General features: G+C 50.9%; 31 non-coding genes across 31 annotated transcripts; 11 read left to right on the top strand and 20 right to left on the bottom strand.

Moving 5' to 3' along the window:
- Positions 1-116: 116 nt before the first annotated feature.
- LOC131477669 (5S ribosomal RNA) lies at positions 117-235 on the bottom strand. Its single transcript, XR_009243994.1, has one exon. It is a non-coding gene; the product is annotated as a 5S ribosomal RNA (ribosomal RNA).
- A 308-nt stretch (positions 236-543) lies between these two features.
- On the top strand, positions 544-736 carry LOC131441908 (U2 spliceosomal RNA). Its single transcript, XR_009232500.1, has one exon. It is a non-coding gene; the product is annotated as a U2 spliceosomal RNA (small nuclear RNA).
- Positions 737-860: 124 nt separating this feature from the next.
- LOC131476418 (5S ribosomal RNA) lies at positions 861-979 on the bottom strand. Its single transcript, XR_009242789.1, has one exon. It is a non-coding gene; the product is annotated as a 5S ribosomal RNA (ribosomal RNA).
- A 308-nt stretch (positions 980-1,287) lies between these two features.
- Positions 1,288-1,480, top strand: LOC131441907 (U2 spliceosomal RNA). Its single transcript, XR_009232499.1, has one exon. It is a non-coding gene; the product is annotated as a U2 spliceosomal RNA (small nuclear RNA).
- A 124-nt stretch (positions 1,481-1,604) lies between these two features.
- Positions 1,605-1,723, bottom strand: LOC131476416 (5S ribosomal RNA). The gene has a single exon (XR_009242787.1). It is a non-coding gene; the product is annotated as a 5S ribosomal RNA (ribosomal RNA).
- A 296-nt stretch (positions 1,724-2,019) lies between these two features.
- Positions 2,020-2,138, bottom strand: LOC131476415 (5S ribosomal RNA). The gene has a single exon (XR_009242786.1). It is a non-coding gene; the product is annotated as a 5S ribosomal RNA (ribosomal RNA).
- Positions 2,139-2,434: 296 nt separating this feature from the next.
- On the bottom strand, positions 2,435-2,553 carry LOC131441222 (5S ribosomal RNA). Its single transcript, XR_009231895.1, has one exon. It is a non-coding gene; the product is annotated as a 5S ribosomal RNA (ribosomal RNA).
- Positions 2,554-2,861: 308 nt separating this feature from the next.
- On the top strand, positions 2,862-3,054 carry LOC131441906 (U2 spliceosomal RNA). Its single transcript, XR_009232498.1, has one exon. It is a non-coding gene; the product is annotated as a U2 spliceosomal RNA (small nuclear RNA).
- Positions 3,055-3,178: 124 nt separating this feature from the next.
- LOC131476414 (5S ribosomal RNA) lies at positions 3,179-3,297 on the bottom strand. The gene has a single exon (XR_009242785.1). It is a non-coding gene; the product is annotated as a 5S ribosomal RNA (ribosomal RNA).
- Positions 3,298-3,605: 308 nt separating this feature from the next.
- Positions 3,606-3,798, top strand: LOC131441905 (U2 spliceosomal RNA). The gene has a single exon (XR_009232497.1). It is a non-coding gene; the product is annotated as a U2 spliceosomal RNA (small nuclear RNA).
- Positions 3,799-3,922: 124 nt separating this feature from the next.
- On the bottom strand, positions 3,923-4,041 carry LOC131477235 (5S ribosomal RNA). The gene has a single exon (XR_009243584.1). It is a non-coding gene; the product is annotated as a 5S ribosomal RNA (ribosomal RNA).
- A 308-nt stretch (positions 4,042-4,349) lies between these two features.
- On the top strand, positions 4,350-4,542 carry LOC131442289 (U2 spliceosomal RNA). The gene has a single exon (XR_009232865.1). It is a non-coding gene; the product is annotated as a U2 spliceosomal RNA (small nuclear RNA).
- A 124-nt stretch (positions 4,543-4,666) lies between these two features.
- Positions 4,667-4,785, bottom strand: LOC131477269 (5S ribosomal RNA). The gene has a single exon (XR_009243616.1). It is a non-coding gene; the product is annotated as a 5S ribosomal RNA (ribosomal RNA).
- A 308-nt stretch (positions 4,786-5,093) lies between these two features.
- LOC131441903 (U2 spliceosomal RNA) lies at positions 5,094-5,286 on the top strand. The gene has a single exon (XR_009232495.1). It is a non-coding gene; the product is annotated as a U2 spliceosomal RNA (small nuclear RNA).
- A 124-nt stretch (positions 5,287-5,410) lies between these two features.
- LOC131476413 (5S ribosomal RNA) lies at positions 5,411-5,529 on the bottom strand. Its single transcript, XR_009242784.1, has one exon. It is a non-coding gene; the product is annotated as a 5S ribosomal RNA (ribosomal RNA).
- A 296-nt stretch (positions 5,530-5,825) lies between these two features.
- LOC131476412 (5S ribosomal RNA) lies at positions 5,826-5,944 on the bottom strand. The gene has a single exon (XR_009242783.1). It is a non-coding gene; the product is annotated as a 5S ribosomal RNA (ribosomal RNA).
- A 296-nt stretch (positions 5,945-6,240) lies between these two features.
- LOC131477668 (5S ribosomal RNA) lies at positions 6,241-6,359 on the bottom strand. Its single transcript, XR_009243993.1, has one exon. It is a non-coding gene; the product is annotated as a 5S ribosomal RNA (ribosomal RNA).
- A 308-nt stretch (positions 6,360-6,667) lies between these two features.
- LOC131441902 (U2 spliceosomal RNA) lies at positions 6,668-6,860 on the top strand. Its single transcript, XR_009232494.1, has one exon. It is a non-coding gene; the product is annotated as a U2 spliceosomal RNA (small nuclear RNA).
- Positions 6,861-6,984: 124 nt separating this feature from the next.
- LOC131476411 (5S ribosomal RNA) lies at positions 6,985-7,103 on the bottom strand. Its single transcript, XR_009242782.1, has one exon. It is a non-coding gene; the product is annotated as a 5S ribosomal RNA (ribosomal RNA).
- Positions 7,104-7,411: 308 nt separating this feature from the next.
- Positions 7,412-7,604, top strand: LOC131441900 (U2 spliceosomal RNA). Its single transcript, XR_009232493.1, has one exon. It is a non-coding gene; the product is annotated as a U2 spliceosomal RNA (small nuclear RNA).
- Positions 7,605-7,728: 124 nt separating this feature from the next.
- On the bottom strand, positions 7,729-7,847 carry LOC131477234 (5S ribosomal RNA). The gene has a single exon (XR_009243583.1). It is a non-coding gene; the product is annotated as a 5S ribosomal RNA (ribosomal RNA).
- Positions 7,848-8,155: 308 nt separating this feature from the next.
- On the top strand, positions 8,156-8,348 carry LOC131441899 (U2 spliceosomal RNA). Its single transcript, XR_009232492.1, has one exon. It is a non-coding gene; the product is annotated as a U2 spliceosomal RNA (small nuclear RNA).
- Positions 8,349-8,472: 124 nt separating this feature from the next.
- On the bottom strand, positions 8,473-8,591 carry LOC131477046 (5S ribosomal RNA). Its single transcript, XR_009243401.1, has one exon. It is a non-coding gene; the product is annotated as a 5S ribosomal RNA (ribosomal RNA).
- A 296-nt stretch (positions 8,592-8,887) lies between these two features.
- On the bottom strand, positions 8,888-9,006 carry LOC131477802 (5S ribosomal RNA). Its single transcript, XR_009244122.1, has one exon. It is a non-coding gene; the product is annotated as a 5S ribosomal RNA (ribosomal RNA).
- A 308-nt stretch (positions 9,007-9,314) lies between these two features.
- On the top strand, positions 9,315-9,507 carry LOC131441898 (U2 spliceosomal RNA). The gene has a single exon (XR_009232491.1). It is a non-coding gene; the product is annotated as a U2 spliceosomal RNA (small nuclear RNA).
- Positions 9,508-9,631: 124 nt separating this feature from the next.
- Positions 9,632-9,750, bottom strand: LOC131477291 (5S ribosomal RNA). The gene has a single exon (XR_009243637.1). It is a non-coding gene; the product is annotated as a 5S ribosomal RNA (ribosomal RNA).
- Positions 9,751-10,046: 296 nt separating this feature from the next.
- On the bottom strand, positions 10,047-10,165 carry LOC131476410 (5S ribosomal RNA). Its single transcript, XR_009242781.1, has one exon. It is a non-coding gene; the product is annotated as a 5S ribosomal RNA (ribosomal RNA).
- A 296-nt stretch (positions 10,166-10,461) lies between these two features.
- On the bottom strand, positions 10,462-10,580 carry LOC131476409 (5S ribosomal RNA). The gene has a single exon (XR_009242780.1). It is a non-coding gene; the product is annotated as a 5S ribosomal RNA (ribosomal RNA).
- A 308-nt stretch (positions 10,581-10,888) lies between these two features.
- LOC131441897 (U2 spliceosomal RNA) lies at positions 10,889-11,081 on the top strand. Its single transcript, XR_009232490.1, has one exon. It is a non-coding gene; the product is annotated as a U2 spliceosomal RNA (small nuclear RNA).
- A 124-nt stretch (positions 11,082-11,205) lies between these two features.
- On the bottom strand, positions 11,206-11,324 carry LOC131476408 (5S ribosomal RNA). The gene has a single exon (XR_009242779.1). It is a non-coding gene; the product is annotated as a 5S ribosomal RNA (ribosomal RNA).
- A 296-nt stretch (positions 11,325-11,620) lies between these two features.
- On the bottom strand, positions 11,621-11,739 carry LOC131476407 (5S ribosomal RNA). The gene has a single exon (XR_009242778.1). It is a non-coding gene; the product is annotated as a 5S ribosomal RNA (ribosomal RNA).
- Between the last annotated feature and the right edge of the window lie 291 nt (positions 11,740-12,030).

Genomic DNA, 12,030 nt, shown 5'->3' with positions numbered 1-12,030 from the left:
CTTCTCACGTGCTTGCAGAGCGACATCCAAGGCTGAAACTAGAAGGACGTTAACGTGTGCCCGTGCGTCAACGTAATTGCAAGCCCATGTTTCTTGTAAGGAAGCAGCAGTGTAAAAGCTTACAGCACCTGGTATTCCCAGGCGGTCTCCCATCCAAGTACTAACCAGGCCCGACCCTGCTTAGCTTCCGAGATCAGACGAGATCGAGCATGCTCAGGGTGGTATGGCCGTAAGCCGGCGGGCTGGGGACACAGACTCCTTTTATAGACTAGGCAAGGCCCCCTGCTCGTGGAGGAGCTCAAAGGTCAGCCTTTCGAACGTTCAAGAGTTTAAGTTGTTTTTGGTGGGCTTTGCTGTATGGCCGCGCCCTTTGAGTGTGTCAAATGTCAAGCAGCTGTTCGTCAAGGCTCAGAGGTGCACTTAGATCACCTTGGGGCGGAGGTGATCAGCAGCAGCCTTTGTTATGCGCACTTAAAAAACATGGCACCACAACAAGTAACTTGTGTGCCAAGATCTTGAGTTGGCCCCAGACACTTGTGGGCCATCGCTTCTCGGCCTTTTGGCTAAGATCAAGTGTAGTATCTGTTCTTATCAGTTTAATATCTGATATGTCCTCTATATGGGGATTAAATATTAAATGCATTTTTGAGCATTGGGAGGTGAAAACTGGGGCTTGCTCTCTTCACTCCTTGCATTGACCTGGCATTGCAGTGCCACCAGGAACGGTGCACCATTCTCTTTTTTCTGTGAAAACCAAAGCAAGGCTGGAACTAGAAGGACGTTAACGTGTGCCTGTGCCCGTGCCCGTGCGTCAACGTAATTGCAAGCCCATGTTTCTTGTAAGGAAGCAGCAGTGTAAAAGCTTACAGCACCTGGTATTCCCAGGCGGTCTCCCATCCAAGTACTAACCAGGCCCGACCCTGCTTAGCTTCCGAGATCAGACGAGATCGGGCGTGCTCAGGGTGGTATGGCCGTAAGCCGACGGGCTGGGGACACAGACTCCTTTTATAGACTAGGCAAGGCCCCCTGCTCGTGGAGGAGCTCAAAGGTCAGCCTTTCGAACGTTCAAGAGTTTAAGTTGTTTTTGGTGGGCTTTGCTGTATGGCCGCGCCCTTTGAGTGTGTCAAATGTCAAGCAGCTGTCCGTCAAGGCTCAGAGGTGCACTTAGATCACCTTGGGGCAGAGGTGATCAGCAGCAGCCTTTGTTATGCGCACTTAAAAAACATGGCACCACAACAAGTAACTTGTGTGCCAAGATCTTGAGTTGGCCCCACACACTTGTGGGCCATCGCTTCTCGGCCTTTTGGCTAAGATCAAGTGTAGTATCTGTTCTTATCAGTTTAATATCTGATATGTCCTCTATATGGGGATTAAATATTAAATGCATTTTTGAGCATTGGGAGGTGAAAACTGGGGCTTGCTCTCTTCACTCCTTGCATTGACCTGGCATTGCAGTGCCACCAGGAACGGTGCACCATTCTCTTTTTTCTGTGAAAACCATAGCAAGGCTGGAACTAGAAGGACGTTAACGTGTGCCTGTGCCCGTGCCCGTGCGTCAACGTAATTGCAAGCCCATGTTTCTTGTAAGGAAGCAGCAGTGTAAAAGCTTACAGCACCTGGTATTCCCAGGCGGTCTCCCATCCAAGTACTAACCAGGCCCGACCCTGCTTAGCTTCCGAGATCAGACGAGATCGGGCGTGCTCAGGGTGGTATGGCCGTAAGCCGACGGGCTGGGGACACAGACTCCTTTTATAGACTAGGCAAGGCCCCCTGCTCGTGGAGGAGCTCAAAAGTCAGCCTTTCGAACACACTGCACTTGAGCCTTTATCTCCACTACCTGCTACACTATATTCCAGTATTAGGAAGCTACATCGAGATGGGTAAGCTGCTGCCCATCTCCAAGCTTCTCACGTGCTTGCAGAGCGACATCCAAGGCTGAAACTAGAAGGACGTTAACGTGTGCCCGTGCGTCAACGTAATTGCAAGCCCATGTTTCTTGTAAGGAAGCAGCAGTGTAAAAGCTTACAGCACCTGGTATTCCCAGGCGGTCTCCCATCCAAGTACTAACCAGGCCCGACCCTGCTTAGCTTCCGAGATCAGACGAGATCGGGCGTGCTCAGGGTGGTATGGCCGTAAGCCGACGGGCTGGGGACACAGACTCCTTTTATAGACTAGGCAAGGCCCCCTGCTCGTGGAGGAGCTCAAAAGTCAGCCTTTCGAACACACTGCACTTGAGCCTTTATCTCCACTACCTGCTACACTATATTCCAGTATTAGGAAGCTACATCGAGATGGGTAAGCTGCTGCCCATCTCCAAGCTTCTCACGTGCTTGCAGAGCGACATCCAAGGCTGAAACTAGAAGGACGTTAACGTGTGCCCGTGCGTCAACGTAATTGCAAGCCCATGTTTCTTGTAAGGAAGCAGCAGTGTAAAAGCTTTCAGCACCTGGTATTCCCAGGCGGTCTCCCATCCAAGTACTAACCAGGCCCGACCCTGCTTAGCTTCCGAGATCAGACGAGATCGAGCATGCTCAGGGTGGTATGGCCGTAAGCCGACGGGCTGGGGACACAGACTCCTTTTATAGACTAGGCAAGGCCCCCTGCTCGTGGAGGAGCTCAAAGGTCAGCCTTTCGAACGTTCAAGAGTTTAAGTTGTTTTTGGTGGGCTTTGCTGTATGGCCGCGCCCTTTGAGTGTGTCAAATGTCAAGCAGCTGTTCGTCAAGGCTCAGAGGTGCACTTAGATCACCTTGGGGCGGAGGTGATCAGCAGCAGCCTTTGTTATGCGCACTTAAAAAACATGGCACCACAACAAGTAACTTGTGTGCCAAGATCTTGAGTTGGCCCCAGACACTTGTGGGCCATCGCTTCTCGGCCTTTTGGCTAAGATCAAGTGTAGTATCTGTTCTTATCAGTTTAATATCTGATATGTCCTCTATATGGGGATTAAATATTAAATGCATTTTTGAGCATTGGGAGGTGAAAACTGGGGCTTGCTCTCTTCACTCCTTGCATTGACCTGGCATTGCAGTGCCACCAGGAACGGTGCACCATTCTCTTTTTTCTGTGAAAACCAAAGCAAGGCTGGAACTAGAAGGACGTTAACGTGTGCCTGTGCCCGTGCCCGTGCGTCAACGTAATTGCAAGCCCATGTTTCTTGTAAGGAAGCAGCAGTGTAAAAGCTTACAGCACCTGGTATTCCCAGGCGGTCTCCCATCCAAGTACTAACCAGGCCCGACCCTGCTTAGCTTCCGAGATCAGACGAGATCGGGCGTGCTCAGGGTGGTATGGCCGTAAGCCGACGGGCTGGGGACACAGACTCCTTTTATAGACTAGGCAAGGCCCCCTGCTCGTGGAGGAGCTCAAAGGTCAGCCTTTCGAACGTTCAAGAGTTTAAGTTGTTTTTGGTGGGCTTTGCTGTATGGCCGCGCCCTTTGAGTGTGTCAAATGTCAAGCAGCTGTCCGTCAAGGCTCAGAGGTGCACTTAGATCACCTTGGGGCAGAGGTGATCAGCAGCAGCCTTTGTTATGCGCACTTAAAAAACATGGCACCACAACAAGTAACTTGTGTGCCAAGATCTTGAGTTGGCCCCACACACTTGTGGGCCATCGCTTCTCGGCCTTTTGGCTAAGATCAAGTGTAGTATCTGTTCTTATCAGTTTAATATCTGATATGTCCTCTATATGGGGATTAAATATTAAATGCATTTTTGAGCATTGGGAGGTGAAAACTGGGGCTTGCTCTCTTCACTCCTTGCATTGACCTGGCATTGCAGTGCCACCAGGAACGGTGCACCATTCTCTTTTTTCTGTGAAAACCAAAGCAAAGCTGGAACTAGAAGGACGTTAACGTGTGCCTGTGCCCGTGACCGTGCGTCAACGTAATTGCAAGCCCATGTTTCTTGTAAGGAAGCAGCAGTGTAAAAGCTTACAGCACCTGGTATTCCCAGGCGGTCTCCCATCCAAGTACTAACCAGGCCCGACCCTGCTTAGCTTCCGAGATCAGACGAGATCGAGCGTGCTCAGGGTGGTATGGCCGTAAGCCGACGGGCTGGGGACACAGACTCCTTTTATAGACTAGGCAAGGCCCCCTGCTCGTGGAGGAGCTCAAAGGTCAGCCTTTCGAACGTTCAAGAGTTTAAGTTGTTTTTGGTGGGCTTTGCTGTATGGCCGCGCCCTTTGAGTGTGTCAAATGTCAAGCAGCTGTTCGTCAAGGCTCAGAGGTGCACTTAGATCACCTTGGGGCGGAGGTGATCAGCAGCAGCCTTTGTTATGCGCACTTAAAAAACATGGCACCACAACAAGTAACTTGTGCGTCAAGATCTTGAGTTGGCCCCAGACACTTGTGGGCCATCGCTTCTCGGCCTTTTGGCTAAGATCAAGTGTAGTATCTGTTCTTATCAGTTTAATATCTGATATGTCCTCTATATGGGGATTAAATATTAAATGCATTTTTGAGCATTGGGAGGTGAAAACTGGGGCTTGCTCTCTTCACTCCTTGCATTGACCTGGCATTGCAGTGCCACCAGGAACGGTGCACCATTGTCTTTTTTCTGTGAAAACCAAAGCAAGGCTGGAACTAGAAGGACGTTAACGTGTGCCTGTGCCCGTGCCCGTGCGTCAACGTAATTGCAAGCCCATGTTTCTTGTAAGGAAGCAGCAGTGTAAAAGCTTACAGCACCTGGTATTCCCAGGCGGTCTCCCATCCAAGTACTAACCAGGCCCGACCCTGCTTAGCTTCCGAGATCAGAGGAGATCGGGCGTGCTCAGGGTGGTATGGCCGTAAGCCGACGGGCTGGGGACACAGACTCCTTTTATAGACTAGGCAAGGCCCCCTGCTCGTGGAGGAGCTCAAAGGTCAGCCTTTCGAACGTTCAAGAGTTTAAGTTGTTTTTGGTGGGCTTTGCTGTATGGCCGCGCCCTTTGAGTGTGTCAAATGTCAAGCAGCTGTCCGTCAAGGCTCAGAGGTGCACTTAGATCACCTTGGGGCAGAGGTGATCAGCAGCAGCCTTTGTTATGCGCACTTAAAAAACATGGCACCACAACAAGTAACTTGTGTGCCAAGATCTTGAGTTGGCCCCACACACTTGTGGGCCATCGCTTCTCGGCCTTTTGGCTAAGATCAAGTGTAGTATCTGTTCTTATCAGTTTAATATCTGATATGTCCTCTATATGGGGATTAAATATTAAATGCATTTTTGAGCATTGGGAGGTGAAAACTGGGGCTTGCTCTCTTCACTCCTTGCATTGACCTGGCATTGCAGTGCCACCAGGAACGGTGCACCATTCTCTTTTTTCTGTGAAAACCATAGCAAGGCTGGAACTAGAAGGACGTTAACGTGTGCCTGTGCCCGTGCCCGTGCGTCAACGTAATTGCAAGCCCATGTTTCTTGTAAGGAAGCAGCAGTGTAAAAGCTTACAGCACCTGGTATTCCCAGGCGGTCTCCCATCCAAGTACTAACCAGGCCCGACCCTGCTTAGCTTCCGAGATCAGACGAGATCGGGCGTGCTCAGGGTGGTATGGCCGTAAGCCGACGGGCTGGGGACACAGACTCCTTTTATAGACTAGGCAAGGCCCCCTGCTCGTGGAGGAGCTCAAAAGTCAGCCTTTCGAACACACTGCACTTGAGCCTTTATCTCCACTACCTGCTACACTATATTCCAGTATTAGGAAGCTACATCGAGATGGGTAAGCTGCTGCCCATCTCCAAGCTTCTCACGTGCTTGCAGAGCGACATCCAAGGCTGAAACTAGAAGGACGTTAACGTGTGCCCGTGCGTCAACGTAATTGCAAGCCCATGTTTCTTGTAAGGAAGCAGCAGTGTAAAAGCTTACAGCACCTGGTATTCCCAGGCGGTCTCCCATCCAAGTACTAACCAGGCCCGACCCTGCTTAGCTTCCGAGATCAGACGAGATCGGGCGTGCTCAGGGTGGTATGGCCGTAAGCCGACGGGCTGGGGACACAGACTCCTTTTATAGACTAGGCAAGGCCCCCTGCTCGTGGAGGAGCTCAAAAGTCAGCCTTTCGAACACACTGCACTTGAGCCTTTATCTCCACTACCTGCTACACTATATTCCAGTATTAGGAAGCTACATCGAGATGGGTAAGCTGCTGCCCATCTCCAAGCTTCTCACGTGCTTGCAGAGCGACATCCAAGGCTGAAACTAGAAGGACGTTAACGTGTGCCCGTGCGTCAACGTAATTGCAAGCCCATGTTTCTTGTAAGGAAGCAGCAGTGTAAAAGCTTACAGCACCTGGTATTCCCAGGCGGTCTCCCATCCAAGTACTAACCAGGCCCGACCCTGCTTAGCTTCCGAGATCAGACGAGATCGAGCATGCTCAGGGTGGTATGGCCGTAAGCCGACGGGCTGGGGACACAGACTCCTTTTATAGACTAGGCAAGGCCCCCTGCTCGTGGAGGAGCTCAAAGGTCAGCCTTTCGAACGTTCAAGAGTTTAAGTTGTTTTTGGTGGGCTTTGCTGTATGGCCGCGCCCTTTGAGTGTGTCAAATGTCAAGCAGCTGTTCGTCAAGGCTCAGAGGTGCACTTAGATCACCTTGGGGCGGAGGTGATCAGCAGCAGCCTTTGTTATGCGCACTTAAAAAACATGGCACCACAACAAGTAACTTGTGTGCCAAGATCTTGAGTTGGCCCCAGACACTTGTGGGCCATCGCTTCTCGGCCTTTTGGCTAAGATCAAGTGTAGTATCTGTTCTTATCAGTTTAATATCTGATATGTCCTCTATATGGGGATTAAATATTAAATGCATTTTTGAGCATTGGGAGGTGAAAACTGGGGCTTGCTCTCTTCACTCCTTGCATTGACCTGGCATTGCAGTGCCACCAGGAACGGTGCACCATTCTCTTTTTTCTGTGAAAACCAAAGCAAGGCTGGAACTAGAAGGACGTTAACGTGTGCCTGTGCCCGTGCCCGTGCGTCAACGTAATTGCAAGCCCATGTTTCTTGTAAGGAAGCAGCAGTGTAAAAGCTTACAGCACCTGGTATTCCCAGGCGGTCTCCCATCCAAGTACTAACCAGGCCCGACCCTGCTTAGCTTCCGAGATCAGACGAGATCGGGCGTGCTCAGGGTGGTATGGCCGTAAGCCGACGGGCTGGGGACACAGACTCCTTTTATAGACTAGGCAAGGCCCCCTGCTCGTGGAGGAGCTCAAAGGTCAGCCTTTCGAACGTTCAAGAGTTTAAGTTGTTTTTGGTGGGCTTTGCTGTATGGCCGCGCCCTTTGAGTGTGTCAAATGTCAAGCAGCTGTCCGTCAAGGCTCAGAGGTGCACTTAGATCACCTTGGGGCAGAGGTGATCAGCAGCAGCCTTTGTTATGCGCACTTAAAAAACATGGCACCACAACAAGTAACTTGTGTGCCAAGATCTTGAGTTGGCCCCACACACTTGTGGGCCATCGCTTCTCGGCCTTTTGGCTAAGATCAAGTGTAGTATCTGTTCTTATCAGTTTAATATCTGATATGTCCTCTATATGGGGATTAAATATTAAATGCATTTTTGAGCATTGGGAGGTGAAAACTGGGGCTTGCTCTCTTCACTCCTTGCATTGACCTGGCATTGCAGTGCCACCAGGAACGGTGCACCATTCTCTTTTTTCTGTGAAAACCAAAGCAAAGCTGGAACTAGAAGGACGTTAACGTGTGCCTGTGCCCGTGACCGTGCGTCAACGTAATTGCAAGCCCATGTTTCTTGTAAGGAAGCAGCAGTGTAAAAGCTTACAGCACCTGGTATTCCCAGGCGGTCTCCCATCCAAGTACTAACCAGGCCCGACCCTGCTTAGCTTCCGAGATCAGACGAGATCGAGCGTGCTCAGGGTGGTATGGCCGTAAGCCGACGGGCTGGGGACACAGACTCCTTTTATAGACTAGGCAAGGCCCCCTGCTCGTGGAGGAGCTCAAAGGTCAGCCTTTCGAACGTTCAAGAGTTTAAGTTGTTTTTGGTGGGCTTTGCTGTATGGCCGCGCCCTTTGAGTGTGTCAAATGTCAAGCAGCTGTTCGTCAAGGCTCAGAGGTGCACTTAGATCACCTTGGGGCGGAGGTGATCAGCAGCAGCCTTTGTTATGCGCACTTAAAAAACATGGCACCACAACAAGTAACTTGTGCGTCAAGATCTTGAGTTGGCCCCAGACACTTGTGGGCCATCGCTTCTCGGCCTTTTGGCTAAGATCAAGTGTAGTATCTGTTCTTATCAGTTTAATATCTGATATGTCCTCTATATGGGGATTAAATATTAAATGCATTTTTGAGCATTGGGAGGTGAAAACTGGGGCTTGCTCTCTTCACTCCTTGCATTGACCTGGCATTGCAGTGCCACCAGGAACGGTGCACCATTCTCTTTTTTCTGTGAAAACCAAAGCAAGGCTGGAACTAGAAGGACGTTAACGTGTGCCTGTGCCCGTGCCCGTGCGTCAACGTAATTGCAAGCCCATGTTTCTTGTAAGGAAGCAGCAGTGTAAAAGCTTACAGCACCTGGTATTCCCAGGCGGTCTCCCATCAAAGTACTAACCAGGCCCGACCCTGCTTAGCTTCCGAGATCAGACGAGATCGGGCGTGCTCAGGGTGGTATGGCCGTAAGCCGACGGGCTGGGGACACAGACTCCTTTTATAGACTAGGCAAGGCCCCCTGCTCGTGGAGGAGCTCAAAGGTCAGCCTTTCGAACACACTGCACTTGAGCCTTTATCTCCACTACCTGCTACACTATATTCCAGTATTAGGAAGCTACATCGAGATGGGTAAGCTGCTGCCCATCTCCAAGCTTCTCACGTGCTTGCAGAGCAACATCCAAGGCTGAAACTAGAAGGACGTTAACGTGTGCCCGTGCGTCAACGTAATTGCAAGCCCATGTTTCTTGTAAGGAAGCAGCAGTGTAAAAGCTTACAGCACCTGGTATTCCCAGGCGGTCTCCCATCCAAGTACTAACCAGGCCCGACCCTACTTAGCTTCCGAGATCAGACGAGATCGAGCGTGCTCAGGGTGGTATGGCCGTAAGCCGACGGGCTGGGGACACAGACTCCTTTTATAGACTAGGCAAGGCCCCCTGCTCGTGGAGGAGCTCAAAGGTCAGCCTTTCGAACGTTCAAGAGTTTAAGTTGTTTTTGGTGGGCTTTGCTGTATGGCCGCGCCCTTTGAGTGTGTCAAATGTCAAGCAGCTGTCCGTCAAGGCTCAGAGGTGCACTTAGATCACCTTGGGGCGGAGGTGATCAGCAGCAGCCTTTGTTATGCGCACTTAAAAAACATGGCACCACAACAAGTAACTTGTGTGCCAAGATCTTGAGTTGGCCCCACACACTTGTGGGCCATCGCTTCTCGGCCTTTTGGCTAAGATCAAGTGTAGTATCTGTTCTTATCAGTTTAATATCTGATATGTCCTCTATATGGGGATTAAATATTAAATGCATTTTTGAGCATTGGGAGGTGAAAACTGGGGCTTGCTCTCTTCACTCCTTGCATTGACCTGGCATTGCAGTGCCACCAGGAACGGTGCACCATTCTCTTTTTTCTGTGAAAACCAAAGCAAGGCTGGAACTAGAAGGACGTTAACGTGTGCCTGTGCCCGTGCCCGTGCGTCAACGTAATTGCAAGCCCATGTTTCTTGTAAGGAAGCAGCAGTGTAAAAGCTTACAGCACCTGGTATTCCCAGGCGGACTCCCATCCAAGTACTAACCAGGCCCGACCCTGCTTAGCTTCCGAGATCAGACGAGATCGGGCGTGCTCAGGGTGGTATGGCCGTAAGCCGACGGGCTGGGGACACAGACTCCTTTTATAGACTAGGCAAGGCCCCCTGCTCGTGGAGGAGCTCAAAAGTCAGCCTTTCGAACACACTGCACTTGAGCCTTTATCTCCACTACCTGCTACACTATATTCCAGTATTAGGAAGCTACATCGAGATGGGTAAGCTGCTGCCCATCTCCAAGCTTCTCACGTGCTTGCAGAGCGACATCCAAGGCTGAAACTAGAAGGACGTTAACGTGTGCCCGTGCGTCAACGTAATTGCAAGCCCATGTTTCTTGTAAGGAAGCAGCAGTGTAAAAGCTTACAGCACCTGGTATTCCCAGGCGGTCTCCCATCCAAGTACTAACCAGGCCCGACCCTGCTTAGCTTCCGAGATCAGACGAGATCGGGCGTGCTCAGGGTGGTATGGCCGTAAGCCGACGGGCTGGGGACACAGACTCCTTTTATAGACTAGGCAAGGCCCCCTGCTCGTGGAGGAGCTCAAAAGTCAGCCTTTCGAACACACTGCACTTGAGCCTTTATCTCCACTACCTGCTACACTATATTCCAGTATTAGGAAGCTACATCGAGATGGGTAAGCTGCTGCCCATCTCCAAGCTTCTCACGTGCTTGCAGAGCGACATCCAAGGCTGAAACTAGAAGGACGTTAACGTGTGCCCGTGCGTCAACGTAATTGCAAGCCCATGTTTCTTGTAAGGAAGCAGCAGTGTAAAAGCTTACAGCACCTGGTATTCCCAGGCGGTCTCCCATCCAAGTACTAACCAGGCCCGACCCTGCTTAGCTTCCGAGATCAGACGAGATCGGGCGTGCTCAGGGTGGTATGGCCGTAAGCCGTCGGGCTGGGGACACAGACTCCTTTTATAGACTAGGCAAGGCCCCCTGCTCGTGGAGGAGCTCAAAGGTCAGCCTTTCGAACGTTCAAGAGTTTAAGTTGTTTTTGGTGGGCTTTGCTGTATGGCCGCGCCCTTTGAGTGTGTCAAATGTCAAGCAGCTGACCGTCAAGGCTCAGAGGTGCACTTAGATCACCTTGGGGCGGAGGTGATCAGCAGCAGCCTTTGTTATGCACACTTAAAAAACATGGCACCACAACAAGTAACTTGTGTGCCAAGATCTTGAGTTGGCCCCACACACTTGTGGGCCATCGCTTCTCGGCCTTTTGGCTAAGATCAAGTGTAGTATCTGTTCTTATCAGTTTAATATCTGATATGTCCTCTATATGGGGATTAAATATTAAATGCATTTTTGAGCATTGGGAGGTGAAAACTGGGGCTTGCTCTCTTCACTCCTTGCATTGACCTGGCATTGCAGTGCCACCAGGAACGGTGCACCATTCTCTTTTTTCTGTGAAAACCAAAGCAAGGCTGGAACTAGAAGGACGTTAACGTGTGTCTGTGCCCGTGCCCGTGCGTCAACGTAATTGCAAGCCCATGTTTCTTGTAAGGAAGCAGCAGTGTAAAAGCTTACAGCACCTGGTATTCCCAGGCGGTCTCCCATCCAAGTACTAACCAGGCCCGACCCTGCTTAGCTTCCGAGATCAGACGAGATCGGGCGTGCTCAGGGTGGTATGGCCGTAAGCCGACGGGCTGGGGACACAGACTCCTTTTATAGACTAGGCAAGGCCCCCTGCTCGTGGAGGAGCTCAAAAGTCAGCCTTTCGAACACACTGCACTTGAGCCTTTATCTCCACTACCTGCTACACTATATTCCAGTATTAGGAAGCTACATCGAGATGGGTAAGCTGCTGCCCATCTCCAAGCTTCTCACGTGCTTGCAGAGCGACATCCAAGGCTGAAACTAGAAGGACGTTAACGTGTGCCCGTGCGTCAACGTAATTGCAAGCCCATGTTTCTTGTAAGGAAGCAGCAGTGTAAAAGCTTACAGCACCTGGTATTCCCAGGCGGTCTCCCATCCAAGTACTAACCAGGCCCGACCCTGCTTAGCTTCCGAGATCAGACGAGATCGGGCGTGCTCAGGGTGGTATGGCCGTAAGCCGACGGGCTGGGGACACAGACTCCTTTTATAGACTAGGCAAGGCCCCCTGCTCGTGGAGGAGCTCAAAAGTCAGCCTTTCGAACACACTGCACTTGAGCCTTTATCTCCACTACCTGCTACACTATATTCCAGTATTAGGAAGCTACATCGAGATGGGTAAGCTGCTGCCCATCTCCAAGCTTCTCACGTGCTTGCAGAGCGACATCCAAGGCTGAAACTAGAAGGACGTTAACGTGTGCCCGTGCGTCAACGTAATTGCAAGCCCATGTTTCTTGTAAGGAAGCAGCAGT

Source organism: Solea solea, chromosome 16, assembly GCF_958295425.1.
Source record: "Solea solea chromosome 16, fSolSol10.1, whole genome shotgun sequence".
Lineage (NCBI taxonomy): Eukaryota > Metazoa > Chordata > Actinopteri > Pleuronectiformes > Soleidae > Solea > Solea solea.
The sequence above is the reverse complement of the archived record's forward strand: the minus strand, read 5'-3'. Positions and strand labels throughout refer to the sequence as shown.